At 34.9% G+C, this 16,852-nt stretch overlaps 1 long non-coding RNA gene across 9 annotated transcripts in view; it reads right to left on the bottom strand.

Moving 5' to 3' along the window:
- Window positions 1-16,852, bottom strand: part of LOC117979812 (uncharacterized) — a 442,597-nt gene that overhangs the window by 183,525 nt on the left and 242,220 nt on the right. For 2 of the 9 annotated variants that reach the window (XR_010111688.1, XR_010111689.1), the window contains exon 3: window positions 10,354-10,447. The exons of 6 other annotated variants lie outside the window; for them this stretch is intronic. This is a non-coding gene — a long non-coding RNA (uncharacterized LOC117979812). Of the gene's footprint in view, window positions 1-10,353; window positions 10,535-16,852 lie in introns of all 9 variants that reach the window. One more of the 9 variants, XR_010111693.1, reaches the window with a different exon arrangement.

Below are 16,852 nucleotides of genomic sequence, written 5' to 3'. Positions count from 1 at the left end.
TATAGAACATTCATTTAAAAAAAGATTCTTGTGCTCTGCCAAATATTTCTATCTTATCATCTATCTCCTTGAATATAACAAGCAAAGTTGTTTAAACTCTTAAACACAGTTAGAGATAACTAGAAATCTGGGATTATCTAATTTAGTTTTAGATTTGAAATAATTTAAAACTAGGCCTCAATGTGTGGGAGAGTTATACCACTTGTTGTTTACTTAAGTTTTCTTCCTAGACTTGAGGGAGTTTCAAAAGCTTTGCTCAGCTTCTCAAACACTGAGCTATGTTTTTAAGAATCAGCTTAAGCTATTTGAGAGAAATTAGCACAAAATAACAACCATATTTAGATTTCTACCTTTCAAATCTTGACCTTGCAATTTTTTCACAGCTTTGTTAGCTCTGCCATGCCTTCAGGCTATTGTTTTTTTTAACTTTATCCAGCTTTTTAAGTTGTCTTCAATATGAATTTTGGTCCAAATTACCAAATTACTGGCATTTAAAAACTGCAAATCTGCATAATCTGTTTTTTTTAAATCTCTGAAGAATAATGACGAGAAAAGATATTTACAGGTCTTTATAATTTTCAAATGATACATTTCTAAATATTTTGAATACTCTGCAGAGCATGAATTGTTATACTCTTTAAAATTATAATACATGAGCACAAAAACATCTATGTCCATAGAATTGTGTCGTGTCATTTTTACACATATTCCTCTAACATTAAGTACCATTCTTGAACAAGCATGTCTCTTCCATCATTATCATCTTGACACATTGGACAGTGCCTTGTATATAGTAACTACTCAATACATCTTATAAATTTAAGGTATTTGATAGAAGTATAATAATTATCATTAAAATCTTTAGTGGCTATTTTTAACTGGCTATTTTAACCCTAGCCTTTTTCAAAAATGCATATAAAAATATAATTAAATATAAATTATGTTTTTAAAATAAGTTCCAAGGCTTAAAAAAAAATTTAACAACATTGTAAAAAAACTCATATTGTAAATTGTTTATACTGAAAATATTTTATGCATGTATCCAAATGCATCAGTAAAAAAATGGTTATTTATAATTATATACAGATAATACATATATTTAAATACTAAATAAATAAATGTAATAATTATTAATAATTTTCATCTCTCTGTGACTTCGTGAAGCTCCAGTAGTTACTCAAATTAGTGAAGTAATCCAGTTTAAGGGTTTTCATATTCAGGTTCAGGGTCCCCTATAGCCTCAGGCATTGTTCTTCTTAAGATACTTGGTCTTTCTCTACTTTCCTTGGAGTTAGAAGCAAATAGCAATTATCTTTGGCAGCATATACAATGTTGCTGTGGTTTAGAGTGGAATAATCTCTGGTTGTGTTTTTTTCCATTTTGGTCACCAATACACTGTTTAACTCCCTCAAACTATGTTCAAGATGTTCTTAATGGTTTAGAACTACTAGATATAATTCTGTCTCTATTTGATGGATTGATAGAGTCCCTGTTTAGAGATATGTTTGTGCTCAGCTCCTTTTGTTTGTGTCTCTAGCCCTTTAAAAGAAAGATACTATTTACTCTTTTTCATTCAATATTTAGGATCCCTTCTTTCCTTTTTTTCCAAGCAGAGTTATTCATTACCCATCCACCTTCTATTCTTCTGTGTACAGTTCCACTCTTGTCTGAAGCTATTGTTTAAGCAGATAGTTGAATTTTTCTATCACTTACTTACATGTAAGTGTTTGTTCATGCTTCCCAACCCGCAAGATGAGCACGGAAAGAAATGGCCTCAGAAAACAATGCTAAGAGGGTGAGGAAAATATGCAGAAAATGTGCAGATTAAAATTTAGAGATATAATACTGGTACATACATTATCCTATTTATATACCTAAAAGTCTGATAAGAAAGAAAAAAGCCTTTGTTTTATGCCTACTATGTTCCAGACCACATAGAAAAGATGTTTATATTTAATAAGAATTATAATTTTTTAAGGCAGATGTTTATAGATGAAGAAACTAAACTTCAGAGTAGTTAAGGTGGTTTGCCAAATGTCACACAGTAAGACAAATTGTCAGAATTTAAACCCAGGTCCTGCTGGCTTCTAAACTAGGCCTGCAGATTTCTATTTCATGCTTATACTTATGTTGAAGATATAAAAATACACATATCTAAATCTATGTCTTGTCTCATTTTAGATTTTATATATGACTTCATTTGCACAGATTAAAGTCATTTTCCACTGGGCTAAATATCCAGAGCTGAAGAATTTTTATAGGCAATGAATTAATGTATATGAAAACTTAATGAATATTACATATTACAATTAGGTAGAACCTTCTTTCCTTATCCCATTTCCTCTGCAAAGGAGAAAAAGGAAGGACAAAAAAAATGCTTGATTCCCCTCCTGATTTACTGTAACTGCCATTTAAAATGATTAGTTATACCAGATTTACCAAGTTGCTGTATAGATATTATTTACATTGGATTGTTGGACAAGCAGGAAGAGGAAGGCTAGTGTAGAGGAATGGGCTATTAAGAAATAATACTGATCATATTTATATTTTATAAACATTTGTTATTGGCTAGGCACTTTGCAGAGAGCTTTTCATGTATTACCAAATTAATAATTTTATTGATCGTTAAATCTTGACTTTAACCCTATGAAATAGTATATACTACCATTTTTATAAGTGATAAAACAAAATGGAGAATGCCTAAGAATAAGTTTAGTATAGTGATTACTTATAGTGGTTTTTAAATTTAATTTGGCTACGTTTCCGATTTTTGCTGTTCAAGCTTTAGATCAATGCTTCCCAAACATTAGGCAGCAAAAAATCACTGGGAGATCTTGTTAAAATGCAAATTCTAATTTTGTAGGTGGAGGGGTTTGGATATGGTTTACTTGTCCCCACCAAAGCTCATATTGAAGTTTGGTCCCCATTGTGATGGTGTTGAGAGTTGGGGCCTAATGGCTGGTGTTTGGGCTATGGGGATGAATCCCTCATGGGTAGCTTGGTGCTATTTTCCTGGGAGTGAGTGATTCTGGCTCTCACGAGACAGGATTAGTTCTCACGAGAGTGAATTGTTAGAAAGCCAAGACACCTCTCAGGTTTTCCCCTCTTTTCATGTGCCTGCTTCTCATCTTATCTTCTCAGCCATATTTTGATGAGCACAAAAGCCCTCTCCAGAAGCCAAGCAGTCATCAGCATCATGCTTCTTGTCCAGCCAACAGAGCGGCCAAATAAACCTCTTTTCTTTATCAATTACCTAGCCACAGATTCTGCTTTAAGCAACACAAGACAGTAGGTCTCAGGTGGCGTCAGAGATTCTGCACTCAAACAAGCTCCCAGAAACCATCCTTTAAAATGCAAAACTTTAGATCACTGCTTTTTCCATTAAGTCCAATCCTTAAAGCCCTTTATACTGATTTTACATTAGTTAAAAATGAAGCAGGTATTAATATTTAAATTCATTAAATAAATTTGGTAACCAGATACACATCTATTACTTGATAACTTAGACTGTGTAAGAATAGATAATTCTAAACTTTGTACTTTATGACTACGAATTCGGGTTCATGTCCTATCAATGTCTCCAGAAACAGGCTCATCTTTTCTGGCTTTATACAAATGCTTTACACAAATTGTCCCTGTCCCATTACCACTTAGACACTGCTCCATGAACTATTGAGTTTGCTCTAGCCTTAAATTAGTTTTCTATAATCATATATTTAGTGGCTTTAAACGCTACAAATTTATTGTTTTAGAATTCCATGGGTCAGAACTCCGGTGGGCTCTAAGAGAGGTTCTGTTTTCTTGCTTGTTCAGGTTGTTGGCAGGATGTTCCATCCAGTGGGTAGAACTGAGGTCTCTATTGCTGCGGTTGTCAGCTGAGAGCCGTTACTAGCTCCTGGAGATTGCTTGCACTCTTCAGCTCATGGCACCCTTCCTCTATCTTCAAAGCCAGCAACAGCTAATGGAATCTCTCTCATGCTTGAAGTATTTCCTGCCTCTTCTGTCACATCTCTCTGACTCTCTCTTGCACTCACCAGAAATAATTTGTTTCTAAGTGTGTATATGAGTAGATTGGGCCTATTTCAATAATTTAGGATAACCTATCCATTTCAAAGTCTGTAATCTTCAACTGATATGCAGAATCCCTTTTTACAAAGAAAATTCATATTCAGGTTTTCAGAATTCCCAGGATTATGACATGCACCTATTTGGGGGACTATTATTCTAACACACAAGCCTGTTGTGTGGGATAGGCTTGTTTTAGCTAGATTTATTAGCTAAAATGAGAAAAACTAAGTGAAACAGAAGAAGAATGTATTAAAGCTTCTAAGATATCCCTCAGAAATTCTAGGAGGGCCAGAAAACTGGTTTTAGAGATTATGCAGCCAGAAGTAATATCTAAGCCAACCACTAAACTATTCACAGGCTTGATTCCAGTACAGGCGTTGCAAACCATAAATATGGGACCCTAAGCGCAGCCCTTCCGCAACAGTTGTTTCTCAGTCTCAGTGTCTATGCCAACCTCTGCCATATTTACTAGGTATGAATCCCTCAAAAAGCCTGCTTCTTCTTGTTTTGCCCTGCTGAACACTGAAATATTGTGGAGGTACATTTCACTGGGGAAAACAAATAAATATCTGTCTCTTAGCCACCAAGGAGGTGACGAATTTAATTTTGGATTTTTCTTTAGTATCAATTTTGCCAAATATAGGGAAAAAAGAATTTTTAAAAAGTTCTGATCTATAAGTATGACTCTACAACCTATATAATCCTTGGATTTAAATAAAGCTCTAAGAAGGCTAGTCCTCACCTGGCTGTTCCTCGCCTTCAACACAAAAGAATGCTTCTCCAAGCCTCCCAAAAGGCCTAGGGAGTCCACCTACACTACGTTAGTTAATATAGTAACATTCATGGTTGTATTTTGAAAAGATGGTGACATTTAAAGACTCAATAACTCATAGAATCATAAAAGTAAAGCCTCAAGTATTTCTCAAGAGTTCTCACAAATCTGCAGCAGGGACAATTTAGTTTTTTTTGTTTATATTCATGGAATTTTATACCAACTCAAGGTGTTTTTCTCTAGTCATAGGGCTCTGGAGCCTGGATTAAATGACCCTAACAATAGCCTGTGTTGTATACATTATGTTTAGCTTACAAATCCCATTAATACAGTACTTTTTGCTCATGTCTACTATCTAGAAATTACTATGAACAATAGTGCACTGTCTGTCAGTATAGTTGGAGGATTGGTCCCAAGACACTACATAAACACAAAATTGGTGCATACTCAAATCCCGCAGTCCTGCCTGTGGAATATATGCACACTAAAATTTGGCCCTATGTATAGGCAGGTTTGCCTACCACAAAGGTTTTATTTGTTTGGTTGAAAAAAAAAATTGAGTATAAGTGGACCTATGTAGTTTAATTCTGTGTTGTTCAAGGGTGATCTATCTATTTATTACTATCTTTATTTTACTGTAGAATAATCACTGGATTAATTGTTTAAATTGGGAAGACCTTGATCTGAATTCTCTGTCTCATTTTCTGCATCTCTCAGATTGGGATGCTAGCATTTATCTCATGGGATTTTTTTCAAAATTAAAAGGGATAAAACGTGTATCACTTGGTTGCTATTAATACAATATAAATTTAGAACCAAAAGTGGATTTAGTAATATTTAAAATAATTTCTTAACAGTGACCCAATTGGTCAACTGATGATTCAGATTTTGAAATGGAAAAGCCTAATGTCTGCTCACATTTAATCCAAGATTTTTCATTTAGAACAAGACAGACATTTCTATCTAGAGTTGAGGTTAGAAACTATGGGAAGGAAAAAGAAGGTTTTCCTGGAAAATCTAATTTTTCCTCTGAGAATTAAATCAGTGGCCCTAGCCATGAACTTTCTAGAATCATATGTAATATAAACTATAACCTAAAGGCATTTCCATAAATAGCAAACCATGAAATCATGCCACAAGAATGACCGACTGATGTGGTCAAGCTATTCATCTTACACATAGTTTATTCAATAGTAATGTTTGAGTTCACTGGGAAATATATCCATGAATTTGATGTTTGTATCCTGCCGCATCCAAATTGAGATTAGTCTCTGCACACGAAGTCAGCAGTTTGGCTTGAATCCCCTTTCCTCCCAGTTACTAGCTATGGGCCTATGCATTCATTTTATTAATAAGCAATTCCTTATTGAGGGACTGTACACCATGTAAGATAGGTGCTAGGGCTCTAGTTCACATGACAGACACCATTCCCGTCTTCACAGAACTTTTAATCATGGTAATAGTAGTTGCTGAATGACAGCCATTAAACAACCAATTACAAAATTATTTCATTAAAGTTTGAATGAGAGCTATTGAAAAAATATTTATATTTTTCACACCAAATCAATTCCTAACTGCAAAATTTTGAAAATAAGATTGACTTGAAAGAAATTTATGTCCTATGCCACTCATTGTAAAAAAAATAAAGTACACATTGTATTAAGTTTAGAGATGGTTAAATGATGCCAAGTAAAAGAGGTTAATTTCTAGCATTTTGCTAGTGAGGCCTTTTATTAAACATCACTTGTAATTTGAATGTTGCTTCTTTCAATTTCTTATAATTAGTTAGAATTTATTCCAAGCCACATCATATAATCTAAAATAATAACTTCATTGACAATGTGCAGTAATAATTGCTGTCTGGTTATCAACAGTGAACTATGATGATTGGGCTGATAGTGTTAATGCTGGTCTTTTAAAGTCAGTGCATCAATATTAATATATTCCAAAAGAGTACCAGCCAATTAAACCTTCAGTGAATTTTATCCTAGTTTGGTTGCCCTGCATTCCACTATGTTTTAATTTCTCAATTGTTAATAAATATAACTTCATCTTGTTGATCTATTACACCTGTCATCAAATAGCACTGTAATTTGTGACGCCAGAATTTAGCATCTTAAATAAATGTCTTTAGGATGACCATCTCAATAACTAAATACAAAATGTTTTTTGCAGGAATGAAATACTACTTACACTCCATCTGGAGTACTTTCATCAACTCAAATCTATCTTATTGCTTATAAAAATAATCATTATACCATGACTTTTTCCTTAAGTAAGTTATCTGAAAACTTTTTTGTCATATTTTCAGTCTTTATCACTTGTTGAGAAATTTTAGTAAGTCCCTGAATCAGAGAATCTCCTTCTCTCAAATTAAGTTGCTATTACAAAATTTAGTCATTCATGTCATCACTCGTAGTGATTCAACACATTAAAACTATAGCTCTCTGGCACTAACACCAAGAATCATATGTTTTCCTTTAACACTATAGCATCTTCTTTTGAAGCTGTTACAATATTCCTGGAAATGGTTTAGCTTGTCTATGTGATACATTTTCATTAAAAATATCTCATTTAGAATAAGTCATAGTGATTCAACTGAAGTCTGCAAAAGACATTAATATACATAGTCAATAAGCATTAATATTATGTTTAATACAGAGTGTTTCACTCAATATATTGACCTCACTTTGCTAACAAAAATATTCTGTTGATATTACAGAAAATATTCACTATTATTTAATGTCACTTAAATATTTTGCATAATGCGAGATGTTAAACAAACCTTTATTTTAAAGGAAAGTAACACTTGGCTTTTGTGATTTTCTTAAACATTCAAAATGAAATGCTCTGACTTTAGAAAAAAATGTCCCTACCACTTCTATTTGACAGCATAGCCATGTTTGAAAAATGATAGAAGATTCAGCGAGGTCCAAAAGAACAGAATTAGCTTTATAAGGACTGTTGGGAAAGTATTTTTTCCGTCATGATATTGCACAAAGCAAATACACATACTTATTAAGTCATTGAAACAGACATGAAAGAAAAGACCGTTAAAAGAACTATCTGTCATAGTAGTTATTAATGACGAAATTTTAGATGGGATTCTGTCCAATTAGTTTCTGTGACTCTCAAGTTCTGCATAAATTTGATAAAATTTGCTTGTTTGCATCGTGATTTTTCTGAGGCTCTCTTTCCTGGGCAAATCTCCAGATTGGCAAGCTCAAGCGGATTTTAAAATAGCCTTTCCATATATCACCCACACTTGTCCTGCTTGGGGACGGATTGACGTTTGAGCTTTGAGGGTTGTAACTAAGCTGCTTTTCTCTGCAGAAAAGTTCATTTTACTTCAGCTGTTGCAGATACCTCCCTTACCTCCCACTAATTCAGTGTTTTCCAATTGTGTCAGCCTGCTTCCAACAGCTCAAGCACACCATTTGAGGTTCCCAGTAAAAGAATGCCGTGAAGAGCAACTTTTCCAAACTCATTCTTCACTCTTGACATGTTACATAACTTTCCTACATGGATAAAGTATAATAATATATTTATTTTTCTTTCAGTTCAGATAGGGAACTGTTAGACTGGACAACCTGATGTTTGTTTCTAACATTTAAACATTTAATTTATTCTTATTAATGAGGTTTAATCTTTATAATCTAATTTGTAAAATAATTTAAAAATTCTTGAATGATCTCAATCAATCCATGTATTTTGGTTCTTTTCTAAGAGCAAAGCTTTCTAAAAAAGCATAGAGAAGGTAGAAGAGGATCTCAAATAGAAATTAAAAGTAGGAATCTAAAATCTGGCAGCACCTATCACATACAAAATGCAACTTAATATATTTCATTTGGGCCTGATTAGTACTAGTAGCACACCACTAATGAGGTCTAGATTATAGACTCATAGAACGTTTGAACAGACCTAGAAAGAATCTATAAACTGATCTAGGTCAAAATTCCTACCTCTTCACTTTCAAGAAGAGGAAAATGATTCTCGTAGAGTTATGACTCGGCTAAAGCCAAATAACTACTTACAGAGCAGAAATTAAACCCAAGGCCTCCTAACTCCTGTGCCATTGCAATTTTTCCTAAGAATAATAAGTATAGCTTATGTAATCCTTTATTAACAGTGAAAGCAGCCCCACATACATGTCCTTTGACAGTGGATCAAGATCATCGTCTTCATATTAAATAGCAAGCTTTATTACTCACACACTGATTAAGGGAAGGACTAAAGCACATGGTTTTCCACTTCCTCACTAGGTAACACCCAATAATTTTTCAATGTTTTATTTCATTGCCAAAACAAGAAAAGTGGTAAAATAGTATTTAGTTCATATAAGTTTCCAGCAAATATGTATGAAAATGGTTTAAATGTATATTCAAATGCTTTAAACAGTAGTTTCTGTGTTGATAATATGTTTGCTCTAGAGAAGAATATCGTGGTTGATAAGGCCATTTTGTGAGCCAGGACAACTGAGTTCAGACACCACAGTTTCATCATATGTTAATGAAAATAGGTTAATGAAAGTACTGACCTCACAGGGATATTTGATGAAATGTGTTAATATGGCTATGTTGATATTGTTATCAACCACCATTATTATTTTTTTTCAAAGATTTGTAGTAATAAACTGTTTTAAAAAGAATGGCTATATTGTGTTCACTATAATCTGTTCTCTATGAAGGATACATTCTCTTAATAAAATATTTACTGGCAAATTGCATCTGAGGCATTTTTTGAGTTGAATTTAGAACCATAAGCAATAAGATTTCAACATTAAAAATGTATGGTATATAAATGACTTTATACTAAGCTACAACTAAAAATAATTGCTGATCAAGGTGTTAAAACTTAAAAATGTAAAGTAAAAAGTTTTCTCCTATATGTCCCCTATTGCTTACTGACTTCATATTCTCCCTCAGTTTACTTGTATGAAAAAAAAGTATATTGGACAAGATAATCTCTGAGAAATCTCCAGTCCTAAAGCTTTAATCGCATTTCTTGATTTTATGTCTCATTTTCAAAGGAAGCTTTTGCACTCTCAGAAATAGGTAACAAAGCAAATGTTTGCTAAAAAGTAAGCATTTCAGGTTTAAGTAATAGATAAATTTAAGTAATAGATAGATCTAAGTATTTCAGGTTTAAGTAATAGATAGATTATCTTCTGGATTTTTCTAAATATTAGGTTTCCAAAAAGAACACAGCGGTAATTTAGTATATACAATAGCTTTGTTGAAAGTGAATGATAGGGTACCTGTATAAAAATTCAGTGAAATTAGAATCCTGAGAATTATTTTAGACAGATACATTTAGACACTAAATATGGGGTTAAATCACAGGAAACGTTTCATAAGAAACCACGTTTACTTTAAGACCAATATTTTCTGGAGCTTTTCATTTATGTTATAGAAGCTATTTCTCACCTCGTTAGTTGGAATTCTCCAGAGAAACAGAACCAGTAGGATGCATATACAGAGAGAGACTTATTTATTAGAAAGGAATTGGCTTACATGGTTGTGGAAGCTGAAAAGTTCCAAGATCTGTAATCAGTAAGCTGGAGTTCCGGAAGAGTCAATGCTGTAGTTCCAGTCTGACTCCAAAGGCCTAAGAACCAGTAGAGTTGATAATGTGAGTTTTAGTTCAGGGACCAGCAGGCTTGAGAGCCGGGAAAAGCTGATGTTTAGTTTGAGTCTGAAGGCAGAAAAAAAAGGCACATGTCCCAGTTCAAAGGTAGTCAGGCAGGAGGACTTCCCCCCTTACTCATGAAAAGGTCAGCATTTTTGTTCTAGTAAGGCCTTCAACTGATTGGATGAGCCCCACCCACATTGTTGGGTCGGGAGAGGCGGCAAACTACTTTACTCAGTCTACAAAAATGTTCATTTCATCCAGAAACAACCTCACAGAAACATCCGGATTAATATTCAACCAAATGCATCGGTGTGCTATGGCCCAGTCAAGTTGAGACATAAAATTAACTATCACACTCACCTTCCTAAAAGTGACTGGGTGTTAGACTGGTTCACCCTTTCCCTCCCTCCACCTTGCAACCCACGGTTAATCACAAACGAGGGTGTTGAAGGTGAACAACAGCCCCGCTTCCTGACTTCAGGGGATGACAATCTGTCTTGTCATTTGTGGTCCAAGTTCACAGGGGATCAGAACGAACTTAGTCTTCACCTGAAAGCACATCTTGTGCAGCTCCTTCTCCTTCTCCACCTTGCTTCCCTCACTCCCTTACTTGTTTCTCCTGAGAACACTATCTTAATAAATCAATAGCATAAAATTTCCTATTGGAGGTCGGCTTCTAGGGAACCAGATGTAAATAATAGCTTTGCAGCCTTTGGAAAAACTGTGGGAGAAGCCCATGGAGGTAAAAAGTACTTATACTTTTTTCAACCTCTCCTCAACAAATCTTCAGTTATCTATTTTTATAATTTAAACCTTAATTTTATAGGAGTATATGAATTTTACATATATATAGAGTAATGCACATCAAAGTATACAGCAATTCTTATATAAATTAATATCCAATATTTTTGTTATAGTTTGTAGTTATATTTAGCCTCTATACTTTGTCTATATGGTTTTTAAAAGTGGAAGGTCTTTATACAACATTTAAAATGTAAGGACATGTAAATAAGCATCCAATGGAGAATCAAGGAGTGAGACTGGATCTATAAGGGAAAGAAATATAATATTCCTGATATTCTTTAAAATTGCCACTCAAAGTAGAATCTTCCAAGACTAAAGTCAACAGATCTTCTTTCCCATCTCCTGTCTTCTGCTGTATCATTGTTAACTCATGTGGCCTCTCATCTATGATGAGATCTGGTTATGAATCAGAATAGTACGCTCATAGACATGCCCATGCTCATGGACATGCCTCTCATATCTGTTATCTGCTTTGTTTCCTTTTTTCTTTTTGCTAAAGTAACTTTTTTCAAACCATGTCCTCAGTTGGTTAATATTTCATAACTAAGACCCTTCAGTGGGTTGACCATTATGTATGGACTTTGATTGCCTTTCTTCTGTATTTTTGCAATAAGCTAATTATCACTGCATGCAGCTTGGGCTTATTGGCTATACAATCATTAGAATAATATATTATAGTTAAATACTCTAACAATGTAATTATAGATGCACATAGATAGAAGATAGTATTTACAAAATGTGAATTATAGATCATTGAAAGAAATACATACTGTCTAATTCTGAATGTAGAGAAATGTAAACCAGACAACTTAACCATATCTATGTATCCCATGCTAGGTCTAAGGGTGTCTTGCACTACCTTATAATGAACTGGATAAAAAGTAGGTTAGTGTTCCCTTTTTTCTTTTCCTATTTTCATTTTATTTACTAAAAATTGCACGAACACTGAACTTATCCATTTACCCCCTTATAGTTGAAACAATCTAAAATAGTGGAAGAACCATGAATTACAGAAACCAGTAATTACAACCATTAATTCAGAAGAGTTAGCTAAATATAAGATAAAATCCTTGGCCATTACAACTCTGAGTGTGATCCATGAATGGTAATTTCTCAAGATGCCCTATAGGGGAGAAACTTTTTTCATGTTCAAATAGATGAGGGAAACACTGTTTATTATAACTACAATTTTAGAAGTCACGCTTCTCATTGGTATGTTAAATATTATAAGCTCTTCTCATGTAAACCTAAGCAAAGCTAATCTAAATGAGAAACAAAAAATAACAACAAAATTCTGCTTAATGTTACTTAACAAACCATTACAAACAATGGACCTTGGATATTATTTGTAATGAACACTTATTTACAAGAGCTTGAGTTCTGTGTATCATATTTGGGTAATAAAAGTTAATGTATTGATAAGAAAACAAAATTATTGAGGAGTTAGAGCATGGTTACTCATTTTTAAACAAAAGGATAAACAAATAATCAGTAGTAGAATCTCCTTAATTTAAAGAACTAACTTAATAAACAGAGCCTATTCTCAGATAGTTTTAATGCTAGAAAAAGGCAATTCATGAAGCCATAAAGATTCTATTTTCACTACATATTTATCAATAAGTATTGAGTATTTCATATAGTGTACTATTTTCATAAACTATTTTCATGAAATAAGGTAATGAATGCTATTTATGGCTCTTGGATAATTATTTAAAATCATGAAAATTTTTCAATTAACAGTAAATTCTGATGCTTAAAAATACCTGTTTTAGCAAAAAGAAGTTGGTAGAAGATCAAGATGAAGTCACAGATTTTTTTAGTTAATTATGAAATCGTGGAAAATTTACTTAACCTTGGACAATTTGTTAAAAGATATCAATCACGCTTTCTTTATTCATCGCTAGAATTATTGTCAGGATCAAATAAAATATAAGAAAGCATACTGAAAAGCATCACAAAACATGGTATAATTGAAGAGATTTAAATTGTAGCGTTTACTAGGAAGTATCTTAAATTCTGTTAATACTAGTATTCACCGAGAAAACAAAATTTACTTATTCAAAATGTATTTATTGACTGGAGTGCCAAGTATGTGCCAGTACCTGTTCTAGAAGCTTTCCATATATAATTAATCAAAAAAGACAAATCTGTAGAATTCTTATCTTGCTGGATACCACAATATAATGCCTTTGCTTTTTCTGGCTGGTCATAAATTTTATCATGCTTTTTGCCAATTCCAAAATAACAGAAAGTTTGCCAGAGGGATCTTAGTTGGTGAATACATTAGTCTTTTGTAACTAATTGCTGTAAAATTATTGTTATATCAGAGTCGTGGGAACCAGAGCAACTTCATCTTGAATACAGGCTGGGTAAAATGAGGCTGAGACCTGCTGGGTTGCATTCCCAGAAGGATGAGCATTCTTAGTGACAAGATATTTAAGATATTTCCAGTTAAGGGAATAGATGAATAATGTCTGCTAAACAGACCCAGAACTTAACAAAGCCAGGAAGTGTCCTGATATCCCACATCTAAAGGACAAAAACATTCCTTTTTCTTTTTTTTTGGAGTTGGAGTCTCGCTCTGTCTCCCAGGTTGGAGTGCAGTGGCGTGATCTCTGCTCACTGCAAGCTTCCCGTCCCGGGTTCACCCCATTCTCCTGACTCAGCCTCCTGAGTAGCAGGGACTACAGGCGCACGCCACCAGGCCCGGCTGATATTTTTGTATTTTTAGTAGAGACGGGGTTTCACCGCGTTAGCCAGGACGGTCTCGATCTCCTGACCTCGTGATCTGCCCACCTCGGCCTCCCAAAGTGCTGGGATTACAGGCGTGAGCCACCGCGCCCAGCTGACAAAAACATTCTTAGTTTAATAATGAGTTTCTTGCCAAAGTCAACAGTTACACAAAGCTTAATAATCTTTTGTCAGGAGTCCTTGTACTGGAGCCCATTTCCCCCATGATTTTTTGCCTTTATTTTATTTTAATTTTATTTTTATTTTCGTTCAGTTGTTGTAGGGGAATAAGGTGGTGTTTCATTGCATGGAAAAGTTCTTTAGTGGCGATTTCTGAAATTTTGGTGCACCCATCACCTGAGCAGCGTACTCTGTACCCAATGTATAGTCTTTTGTTTTTCACCACCTGCCAATCTTCTCTCCAAGTCCCCAAAGTTCATTATGTAACTCTTATGCCTTTGCATCCTCATAGCTTAGCTCCCACTTTTAAGTGAGAACATAAAATGTTTGGTTTTCCATTCCTGAGTTAATTCACTTAGAATAATGGTCTCTAACATCCCGGTTGCTGCAAATGCCATTATTTTGTTCCTTTTTATGGCTGAGCAGTATTCCATGGCAGATATATATATATATATATATATATATATATATATATATATATATATATATATATAACATTTTCTTTATCTACTTGCATGTTGATGGGCATTGAGGCTTGTTACGTATTTTTGCAATTGCAAATTGTCCTGCTATAAATTTGTGTACAAGTGTCTTTTTCATATAATGTCTTCTTTTCCTCTGAGTAGATACCCAGTACTGGGATTGCTGGATCAAATGGTAGTTCTACTTTTAAATGGTTGTATTAATTTATATTCTCACCAGCAGTGTATAAAAGTTCCTTTTTTTTTTTAACCTCATAATGCCAACATCTATTTTTTTTGACCTTTTACCAATGGCCATTCTTGCAGGAGAAAGGTGGTATCGTATTGTAGTTTTAATTTGGATCTCCCTGACGATTAGTGATGTTGAGCATTTTTTCATGTGTTTATTGGCTGTTTGTATATATTCTTTTGAGAACTGTCTAATCATGTCCTTTGCTCACTTTTGGATGGGATTATTTGTTTTTTTCTTGCTGATTTCTTTGAGTTTCTTGTAGTTTCTGGATATTAGTCCTTTGCCGAATGCATAGTTTGCAAATATGTTCTCCCACTTTGTAGGCAGCCTGCTTAGTCTGCTGATTATTTCTTTGGCTTCAATTAGGTCCCATCTACTCATTTTTTTATATGCTGTATTTGCTTTTGGATTCTTGGTCATGAATTATTTGCCTAAACCAATGTCTAGAAGGTTTTGATCCATCTTGTGTTGATTTTTGTATAAGGTAAGAGATGAGGACCCAGCTTACTTCTTCTCCATGTGGCTTGCCAATTATAACAGCACAATTTGCTGAGTAGGGTGTCCTTTCCCCACCGCAAGTTTTTGTTTGCTTTTCGAAGACCAGTTGACTGCAAATATTTGGCTTTATTTCTGGGTTCTCTATTCTGTTCAATTGGTCTATGTGTCTATTTTTATACCAGAGCCATGCTATTTTGGTGACTATGGCCTTGTAGTATAGTTTGAAGTAGTGTAATGTGATGCCTCCAGATTTGTTCTTTTTATTTAATCTTGCTTTTGCTATGTAGTCTCTTTTACGGTTCCACATCACTTTTAGGATTGGGTTTTCTAGTTCTGTGAAGAATTGACATGGCAGTGGGACAGGGATGTGCTGGATAGAAAAATGTGGGGTCTCTGGCGATGGTTCCACTCTCAGGCTTGTGCCCATGGAACTAAGTGAGAGCAGGCACTCCTGTTTTTGCACCCAAATGTTGCATTTTCCAAGACCACTCTGGCATGCCATGCCCCCCATTCTGTGCCCATAGAAACCTGAGACCCTAGTGGGCAGAGACACAAGCAGCTGGACATCAAAAGGAGCAGAAGAGCACACTGACAGACACCAGTAGACACTGGCAGGCCATTGAGGGGGAATGACGTGGAATTTGGTCTGGGACAGTCAGAGGAGTCTGGCCACTGGGCAGCTTGATTCAGAGGAAACCACCTTCCCACTCCATCCCCCTTCTGGCTCCCAGTCCACCTTGCTGAGAGCTACCTCCACCACTCAATAGAACCTTGGACCCATCCTCCAAGCCCATGTGTGATCTGATTTTTCTGTGACACTAGGTCAAGAACCCGGGATACAGAATGTCCTCTGTCTTTGACATAAGGTAGAGGGTCTAATTGAGCTGATTAACACAAGCCACAAGATGACAAACCTGACAAAGCACACTGTAATACACACTCACTGGGGCTTTGAGAGCTCTAACACTCACCCTATACGTTGCTGTGGGGTCAGAGCCCCAAAATGCACCCCACAACCTGCCCCTGTCTGCATGCTCCCCCTAGGGGTTTGAGCAGCGGGGCACCAAAGAAGCGAGCCACACCCCTATCACACACCCTAGGAGGGGGATAAGGGAACTCCTCCCATTTCAGAATGATGGTGGTATTTTCATGGGAAATGCATTGAATGTATAGATTGTTTTTGGCAGTATGATCATTTTCACAATATTGATTCTACCCATCCATGAGCATGGGATGTGTTTCCATTTGATTGTGTCATTGATGATTTCTTTCAGCAGTGTTTTGTAGTTTTCCTTTTAGAGATCATCCATCTTTCATCTTTCATTGGTTAGTTATATCCCTAAGTATTTTATTTTATTTTTTTTCACAGCTGTTGTAAAAGGAATTGAGTTCTTGGTTTGATTCTCAGCTTGCTCACCCTTGGTGTATAGCAGCACTACTGATTTGTGTACATTG

This window comes from Pan paniscus, chromosome 2 (genome assembly GCF_029289425.2).
Source record: "Pan paniscus chromosome 2, NHGRI_mPanPan1-v2.0_pri, whole genome shotgun sequence".
In the NCBI taxonomy this organism is placed as follows: domain Eukaryota; kingdom Metazoa; phylum Chordata; class Mammalia; order Primates; family Hominidae; genus Pan; species Pan paniscus.
This window is presented reverse-complemented; position numbering and strand designations above follow the sequence as displayed.